A 9,752-nucleotide genomic window follows, 5' to 3' on the forward strand; every position below is an offset into this window, starting at 1 on the left:
GGCGTTGGGAGGACCATCTAGACCGTCTGCGGAGGGTGCTTACGGAACTACGGAAGGCTGGACTCACCGCCAACCCAGGAAAATGTCACCTAGCGCTCTTGAGGCCAAGTACCTGGGCTTCCGAGTCGGACGGGGCCTGATCCGACCCCAGGAAAAGAAGGTAGAGGCGGTCCGCGATGCCCCGCGACCCACCACAAAGACCCAGGTACAAGCGTTCCTGGGATTGGCGGGTTACTACCGCTGCTTCATCCCCAACTTTTCCTCCATAGCCGCCCCCTTGACAGACCTGACCAAGAAGGGGCAGCCTGAGCGTGTCATCTGGAGCCCAGTGACAGAAAAGGCCTTTCAACAAATCAAACACGCTCTGACCGAGGGACCAGTCCTGCGAGCACCGGACTTCGGCTGCCCCTTCTTGCTGCAGACAGACGCGTCGGAAACAGGGTTGGGAGCCGTCCTGTCCCAAATCCAGGAAGGTGAGGAACACCCTGTCCTCTACATCAGCAGGAAGCTGACAAAGGCCGAGAGGAACTATGCGACCGTCGAGAGAGAGGCTCTGGCCATTAAGTGGGCAGTCCTGGAGCTGCGGTATTACCTGTTGGGCCGAAGATTCACCTTGCTCACCGACCACGCTCCCCTGCAATGGATGGCAAAGGCAAAGGACACCAACGCCAGGGTGACACGCTGGTTCCTCGCGCTCCAGGACTTCTGCTTTACCATCCGTCACCGGGCCGGAGCCTCCAACGCCAACGCCGACGGACTCTCTCGGATCTGGTCAGCTTATGCAGGTCTGTCAGGGGTCACTCCCCGCCCACCCCCAATTTCCCCCTTACTGCCATCTTGTTTTGCCTCCAGGACCAGGACAACGCTTAGGGGGGGGGAGTGTGACGAGTTCTCATCAGCGTTGCCCTGGGGACAAAGGCGAAACACCTGCACCGCCTCATCAGGGCTGGGCCGGTCGCACCTGAAGCTCATCAGTCCCCAACCATATAAGCCGGACGCGGCTGGGTGAGAGGGAGAAGACGGACTTCGCGCTGATTGTGGCTTAATGTGTGCACTCTTCTCTCGTTTCAGAGGCCAGCGACTGACCGACCGACCCAGCCCTGACAAAAGGAGCCACGGAATTGTCACCTCACGGCACGAATCACACACGGAGAGCACCGCACCTCAGCCACCAGCCACCAGCCACCTTGCACCTATTGCACTGCACTTTAATTGAATAAATCCACCCTCCGGGGTATTTATTTTGAGCTCTCCTTGTCGCGTGATTCTTCCACCCCGTCACAATATATATATATGTGTATATGTAAATAATTTGTGTGTGTGTGATTACAGACGTTTACAAAGACTTAATTGTAAAGAGAGATGCTTTTAAGAGAGGAGAAGACATCTGGAAGGCCAATGCACAGCAAGGGAAAAAAACATCTAAAGCCGTAAAGGTTTTTTATTTTCTTAACCTTTTTTCTTTTTCTTTTTTTTTTTTGCGAAATGTTAATTGTCATGTGTTGCTTTTAGAGTGCAAGTACAACTCAAAGTGCAGCTGATGTTGCGATGGGAGACAAACTCAAAAGAGACCTCCAGAACTTGCAAAGGAAAAAAGCAGCACCTGTAACCTCTACTCCGATGTCAGACGATTCAGATAACACTGACATTGACCTGTTTGAAAATACAGAGCAGAGACCATCAAGGAAAAGGGTAAGCCGTGTTTTAATTTCATATAAAATAATTTTAACAGTTTTTTTTTGTTTGTTTGTTTGTTTTTTTCAAATCTGACTAATGGAGCAAGGTTAGCCGCCACTTACTCTCAGAGGAAGATTTCTCTTTCAGGTGTCCAACTGGTTCCTTCAGTAAGACTGAAAAGAAATGTTTAAATATGTAAAAATATATTTTTAGTTAGTTGCCCTTATATTTGCTATTTGCATGGTCTTTTGTGAGAGTTCTAATTCTAATCTCTGTAAGAGGTGAATAGTGCAGATTTAGCATGAACCACAGCATCACAATAGACACAATAATTAGAAATCGTGAATTTGAAATTAAACCAAAATTATCAACATGACATTTGCTGTGATCTTCACTGGTTAAACATACAACATCACTAACTTATTGTAAGTGGTTGTTGAGCCTCTTCTAAACTTGTGTCAAAAGTAACACACAGGCTGCACTGGACAGTGACAACGAACAAGAAGATAATGCAAGTAAGGAATTTGAGAACAGTCTTTTTCAGAGGACATCTCCCCAGAACACTCTTGTCACGCTTGATGATGATGTTGTCAAAGCTTTGAAAAGTAAAATCTTAGGAATTAAAATGTAAATATGAAACCTTTATTTAAGGATTCAATCCCTGAGTCAACAATTCTTGATCAGCTTCTCTCTTTTAGGTTACAAAATTATATGTACATGTGTGTATAGGGCCATTTAGCCTAGTTTTTATAGTCAGTCTGTCCAATTTAGTTACGTTATATTTAGGGTTGTTCCGATTCCGATACTAGTATCGGAAATTCCACCGATACCACAAAAAATTCTGGCATCGGTATCGGCGAGTACTTGAACCCATGTACCGATCCGATACCATTTTTAAACAAGACCTATAGTTATGCGCGCTAGCTTTGCTTAACGCTGCAAATCGGAAATCAATTCTTCTTCGCTGCTCAGAATGCAAAGACAGGAAGTTGTGCTGTGTTGCCACACAAGCAACCACTATTTAGAGCAGAGAAGAAGAAATACAAACGTGCTAGCACATTGCCAGTAAGTTAAATCACTCGCATACGCGACTAAATCTTCACCCTGGGCGACTAAATGATGTCTAATATTAGCCACTGGCTAATAAATGATCAGATTTTACTGGTAGGCTATGTATAAGTTTAGCACAGATATATTGTCACTCGCTGAACACTCTGAGCGCTTCAGAGTTTCTCTCTCCGTCAAGCGATATATTTTTCAGTTCATCTGAATGAATGCGCAGCGCAGCTGTATTTGACGTACCGTAAGCTCTAGTGTGAAGCGCACGACTCGCCGTCGCTTTGCTTTTTTCCTCACACGCAGAGAGAGAGAGAGGGAGAGGGAGCGAGGGAGTCTTACATGTAGCGCGTCAATTCTGCATGGTATGTAAACGTTATTCTTTGTTGTATTTTTCTGTCAAAATAACGGAGTTCCTTTGGAATTCTTCAGCTTAACTGCCGGGTTCTCCGGTAGTAGGCGGAGCTAATGCGCAAACGACAATCTCATTGGCTGGCGTTCACCTATTATCGTCCCTGTTTTGATTTCAGCAAATCCGTTCGAGCCATTGCAGACAACGTGATTAATATTCATGAATCCAGCAGCTCGTTAATCATTAGTGCGTTTTATATTGTTCTTAGTAGAATTCATAGTATGATTATTATTTTATCAGTATTATTGACAGTTTTTCCCCATTTTTACAGAAACACTGAATGACCAAAAAAGCACCACCACCTTTAACTTAAATTCAGTTAAAATTACTCGCCAGACTATCTATCTATCTATCTATCTATCTATCTATCTATCTATCTATCTATCTATCTATATGGTGAAGCACACCCTAAAATAATTGTATCAATTCATACAGGGCTAGTAGTACATACAACTGTATAACCAGATACACACCCGGGTATCGGATCAGTACTCGGTATCGGCCGATACCCTGAGCCTAGGTATCGGAATCGGTATCGGGAAGGGAAAAAGGGTATCGGAACATCTCTAGTTATATTAAGTTTAACTAAAGGGGACATATTATGCAAAAAGGTGTTTGAACACAATTGTGTGTCCACAGTGTGTGTAATAAACAAGCCTGTAATGGTTAAAATCCGCCCATATATAATCCCCCTGAATTCTTAAATGTATTTATGGTATTCTCATATATATTTATAATCCCCCTAAATCATAAACAATCTCTTTGAACTTGCCATTCCAGATTTCTCCCTATGTTGATGTCTGAAAATTTTGCATCATTAACAGTTTGTAATGATCCATTTTGAGAGTTATATAAGCTGTGTGAGCTTCTCCTGTATTGTTTGTGAATCACGAACACACAAAATCAGCACATTTTTTTCTCCCACCAAAACAGAGGCAGTTAAAACATCATATGACGAATGATCCGTGGGGTATTTTGATCCGAAACTTCACAGACATATTTTGGAGACACCTGAGATTTATATTACAAAAAGGGGCACAATAGGTTACCTTTAATGTTATAAAAGCAATTGTTGTCTACAGAAGAGGATTAGGGCCAAGCAATACAGAAGAATCTGCAGGTCTAGAGAGTAAAACTTGTTAATGTAGCTCATGATACAATCTACCCAAGTTTGAATCCTCCTTTTGACAAACTAACTGGCTATTTTAGGGTCGATGTTGGTTATGTACACTTCCATCCATAAGAAACGACTGTGACCATCTATACAACCATTAATGACAATGTTGTATGATTGTAGTTTAGGGCAGCGGATATATGTGAAAATAGCAATATGCTGTTTACACTAAGTATTTATTAAAATTATTAAATGGATGTTGCCTTTTTGGGACAACAAAGTCTTCCCTAAACCTACCCAATTGATTCATTATTATTAAACACTTGTTAAGCAATTTATTTCCATTCATTTTTCTTCATTTTTATTGAATAAATATTTCCGATTTTAAAATTGTGATGAGAAGAGCAACTTTGGCAAAAGGTGGATTCAAAATCTGGTTGATCACTTCATAAGCTACATCCACAAACCTCACTCTCTACGGTCAACTCAACTGCAGATGCTGATTAACTCTCCAACAAGATGAAATTAACTTGACATGAGTGTATTTTTTTATATGCATTTTATTTAAACTTTTTTTCTTAAAACCCAATTACTTTTTTCTCTAAATTTAATTATTTTATTCTCAACAGGTTATTTCAACTGTTTTTCTCAAAAAAAAAAAAAAAAAAGGTTTAATCTTGCATTAAAATGACTTCAATCTCGAGATGGTTTTATTATTTATTTATTTGTATTATTGCTTGATCCTAATCCTATTTCATAGTTTTCTGTATGTTAAAGAATATGTGTACAAATTTATAGAATGCTACACACATGCCCATGTTTACAATGAGGACGTCATTGGCCACTTAGGTGCCTAAGGGGACGGGATACAAAAATATTTAGCTGAAGCTAATATGAGGCCTGTTGAGGTTAATATGAGGTTTGTGTTGTATTCATCTTTTATAAATTTAGCAAAACCTTTACAAGCCGTAACCAACTTGCAACTTAGAACCTAGAATGTCCTGTCTTTGCACAAGAAAATAGTTTTGAAGTTACAGCAATGCTTCTTTAGAAAATTCATTTTATTATTTAATCAATAGACCAAGTACAAATGAAGAACCCAAATGGGTGTTTGTACTGTCCTAACTTTGTATAACATACTTGCAACTTCTTTTTGTCTTGTAGAGCTTCCTGGGATAGTATCATCTCTCAAAGATTTCCTAGAGTCCATGAAAAGAGGCTCACACAGCTCAAGCTCAAGTTCCAGTGAGCTGTCTCATGCTGAATCCTCAGAAATGGTTAGAAAAAAAGTTATGATGATATAAATTCATGATTGCAATAATTATTTTCGCTGTCTTTTTTGTGTATGGATAACCATTTAGAAAATCCGTTAGCATACTTGTGACCCTGGACCAGAATATCAGTCTTAAGTGTCAATTTTTCAAAATTGAGATTTATACATCTTATTTATTCAGCTTTTATATGCTTTCCACTGATGTATGGTTTGTTAGGATCGGACAATATTTGGCTGAGATACAACTATTTGAAAATCTGTAGTCCGAGGGTGCAAAAAAAAATTAATATTGAGAAAAACGCCTTTAAAGTTGTCCAATTGAATTCTTAACAATGCATATTACCTAATCAAAAATGAATTTTTGATATCTTTACAGTAGTAAATTTACAAAATATGTTCATGGAATATGATCATTATACTAATGATTTTTGGCATAAAAGAAAAATCTATAATTTTGACCCATACAATGTATTTTTGGCTATTGCTACAGATATACCCCAGCGACTTAAGACTGGTTTTGTGGTCCAGGGTCACATGTGAATTATAAAGTAAACAGTTTCTAATACTGCTTGTTTCTTATTTTACCCAGATTTCACTTGCTGATTCGGATGTGAAATTCCCCAAGAGGATGTATGACAGACTGAATAAGTCACGAGTTTCTCTTTTTACACAAGAACTGGCCACTCTAATTTTTGGAAAAGAGAAACTAGCAAGATGTACTCTTACAGGAAATCGAGATTCAGCCCTCGAAGAACAATTGGACCCTCACAAGGTCACTGTTCTCATAGGTATGTGTACTACTTTTTTGTTCTGCTTACAGGTCAAGGGGGACTATAACAAATATTAAAGCCATAAATATTTGTTATGCATTATACAGTAATTTTTGGCAGTGTAATTTTTCATTTGCAGTTAAGCAAATTGTCTTTTTTCTCTTTTTGCTGTGATACTGTGAAATATAGTTAGGTCCATCTATATTTGGACACAGGCATAATTTTCATACGTTTGGCTCTGTATGCCACCAGAATAAAAATAAAGTTAAACAATGAAGATGAATTTGAAGTTCAGACTTTCAACTTTAATTCAAGGAGTTAAACAAAAATATCAAGTACAAATTTTAGTAACTGCAACCATTTTTATACACAGTACCCACATTTTCAGGGGTTCATATGTAATTGAACAAATGAATATGATCATAAATAAAATGTTCATTTTTAATATTTTGTTAAGAATGCTTTACTGGCAATGATTGTCTGAAGTCTGGAACCCATTGACATTACCGAAGTCTGGCTTTCCTCCTTTCTGATACTTTGCCAGGTTTTAACTGCAGCGGTCTTCGGTTGTTCTTTGTTCGTGGGTTGAAGTGTGTTTTGGATCATTGTCCATTTTGTATTATGAAGCACCACCCAATCAGCTTTGCTGCATTTGACTGAATCTGGGAAGAGAGTATATCTCTATATACTTCAGAATTGATCCGGCTGCTTCTGTCTCATCATCTCTAACACCAGTAACCCAGAGCCACTGGATGCCATGCTCATGCCATCACACGGCTCCATGTTTCACAGATGATGCTGTGTGCTTTGGATAATCAGCCGTTCCAAGCCTTCTCCAGACTTTTTCCCTTCCCGTCATTCTGGTATTTAAGTTGATCTTAATTTAATCTGCCCAAAGAATGCTTTTCCAGAACTGGTCTGGCAAAGTCTAATCTGGTCTGTCTATTCTTGAGGCTAATGAATGGTTTGTGGCTCGTGGTGAACCGTCTGTATTTGCTCTGGTGAAGTCTTCTCTTCATTGTAGACTTTGACAGTGACATGTCTACCTCCTGGAGAGTGTCCTTCTCTTGGCTGGATGTCTACCACTGTTGTCCTCCATGAACATCCAGGCCTTTTTATGTTGCTGAGCTCACCAATGCAGTCTCTTTTTCTCAGAATGTACCAAACTGTTGATTTGGCCGCTCCTAATGTTCCTGCAGTCTCTCTGATGGATTTTTGTTATTTGAAGCCTAATGATGGCCTGTTTGACTTGCATGGAGAGCTCCTTTGAACACATGATGTAGGTTCACAGCAACAGCTTTCAAATGCAAATACCACACTTAGAATCAACTCCACACCTTTTACCTGCTTAATTGATGAAGAAATAACGAAGGAATAGTCCACACCTGGTCATGAAACAGCTTTTGATTCAATTGTCCAATTACTTTTGGTCCCTTGAAAAGGGTGGGGGAGTGGCTACTCTCAAGAGCTGTAATTCCTAAGCCCTTCCTCCAATTTGGATGTAAATACCCTCAAATTAAACCTGAGAGTGTGCACTTTCAGCCCATATACATTATATAACTACAGCTTGAATATGCTTTGGTAAATACCTGAAAAAAAATTGTGCCCGTGTCCAAATATATATGGACCTAACTGTGCCTCACAATACATTGAATGTCTATGTTATGCCTCGTTTCCACTGAGCAGTATGGTTCAGTACGGTACACAATTATTTCCGTTCCCACTCTCAGAAGTTGTGAATGGTACCAAAATACTGAACTGAACTGGTACCAAAAGGGTGGAGCTAGACTTACTGCAGAACGTTTATTGGTTGACAGAGAATCGTTACTTGTGCGTGCTACAAGGGGAATGACAACACAGTGTGTTTTTTCAACAATTTTTTCCTTGCAGCTTTCAGCCTCTGCTCAAACAAAGCTGCTGTATGTCCTCCAATGTTGTTTACACTTACTTTCTTTACGCGACGATGGCAATCGCAAATTTTCAGCGTAGACCACACCTATCAAGTAAGGGTACTGTTGCCAGTGGAAACGCAAGCCGGATCCGGGTTTACTGTCCCAAATCGTACTGTACTGTAACCATACCACTAGGTGGAAACGAGGCATTATAAAATGACTAAATGTCAAAACATATTGTGTTGCAACACTTTTTTTTTCTTGTTTTATTTATTTATTTTTTTAAGATGGGGTTTATTTTGCTTTGGTTTTTTCTAAGTTACTTTTTCCCCTTTCACAGACACTGTGATCAAAGAGTTCCCGAATACGACAGTGTCTGAAGTGCGGGCCCTCATTCGGAGGAAATGCAACAACGAGTCAACCTCAAAAAACAGTCACTCTCCACTGGAAGGATGAAGATAGTGATGTTCGAATTGTTACAGTTCTTGGTTAACTGTTTGTGGCTATTGCTAGTTTGTTAAAAATGCATTTTATTGACTTCTGTGGTTTCATATTGGGTTCAACTGTTTGATACCATTGCTATTTTGCTAAAAATGCACTTTATTGATTTGTTTTTATTATTATTATTATTTATTTATTTATTTTTTTTTTGTGTGTGTGTTAAATGTAGCTCTACAGATCACTGATCTTTATGTTATGTGAACATATTTTGGCTAAAGACTATGTAAAAAATGTACACAATTAAAATAAAGTTTTGTAGTTTTGGAAATGCGTGTGTATTTTATAGTAATGCTTCTTTACAGAAAGACTATTTTGCATTATATTTGTAATATATTAAAAATGTATTATTGTCATGCTAAATGGTTTTGTAAAATATATTTTTAATATATTAATAGTGGCTCTTTTAGTGTTCCAAAAATATATAATTAATGAGCTGATGTTATATTTAAAATATACTTGGAATACATTAAAGATAAGCTTTAAATAAATTTATACTATACTTTTAGTACAACATTAAAGTGTACTATAAATACAATTTCAAAAAATGTAGTAGAACTACACTAAATATACTTAAAGTGGTTCCAATTTAACACAATTTCAATACATTAAATATATTGCAAATAGCTTAAAATTGATTTTAATCATATCTTGAAATACACTTAATATACTTAAAGTTGTTTCAAAATAATACATTTAATACGCACTTAATACAGTGTAATTTTAATATATTAAGTATGTTCAAAAAAGTGCAATTTCAATATATTTCCTTTTCACCTGGGTAAGACCTGGTTGAACTATCTTACTGGAATATTGCATATGGAAAGAGTCCAGTATGGAGTTATTGGTAATCTTAATAAGTTTTACAGTATATGGCAACCGTTTCTAGATCATTTGGACCAATGTAATGCTGACTCTGACCAGCAACGTAATGCTTAGTATCTTGTCTGCCCCCTATTGAGTGCCTAGTCATTTTTCCATTGAAACTGCTTGTATGCCCTGATTGTTGTTCTCAAAAGTCTGTTTTTTAAATGTTTTTTTACTTATTGATTTATTTTTT

General features: G+C 38.4%; 1 long non-coding RNA gene across 2 annotated transcripts; it reads left to right on the forward strand.

Annotated features, from left to right (window-relative positions):
• Positions 1–232: 232 nt before the first annotated feature.
• On the forward strand, positions 233–9,229 carry LOC131533660 (uncharacterized). Of its 2 annotated transcripts, none has more exons than XR_009269188.1 (4): positions 233–1,692; positions 2,153–2,742; positions 5,424–5,536; positions 8,535–9,229. It is a non-coding gene; the product is annotated as an uncharacterized LOC131533660 (long non-coding RNA). The 2 variants fall into 2 exon arrangements; XR_009269187.1 differs by having other exon boundaries at positions 2,153–3,098; positions 8,535–9,146.
• The last annotated feature ends 523 nt before the right edge of the window (positions 9,230–9,752 follow it).

Source organism: Onychostoma macrolepis, chromosome 24, assembly GCF_012432095.1.
Source record: "Onychostoma macrolepis isolate SWU-2019 chromosome 24, ASM1243209v1, whole genome shotgun sequence".
NCBI classification, from domain to species: domain Eukaryota; kingdom Metazoa; phylum Chordata; class Actinopteri; order Cypriniformes; family Cyprinidae; genus Onychostoma; species Onychostoma macrolepis.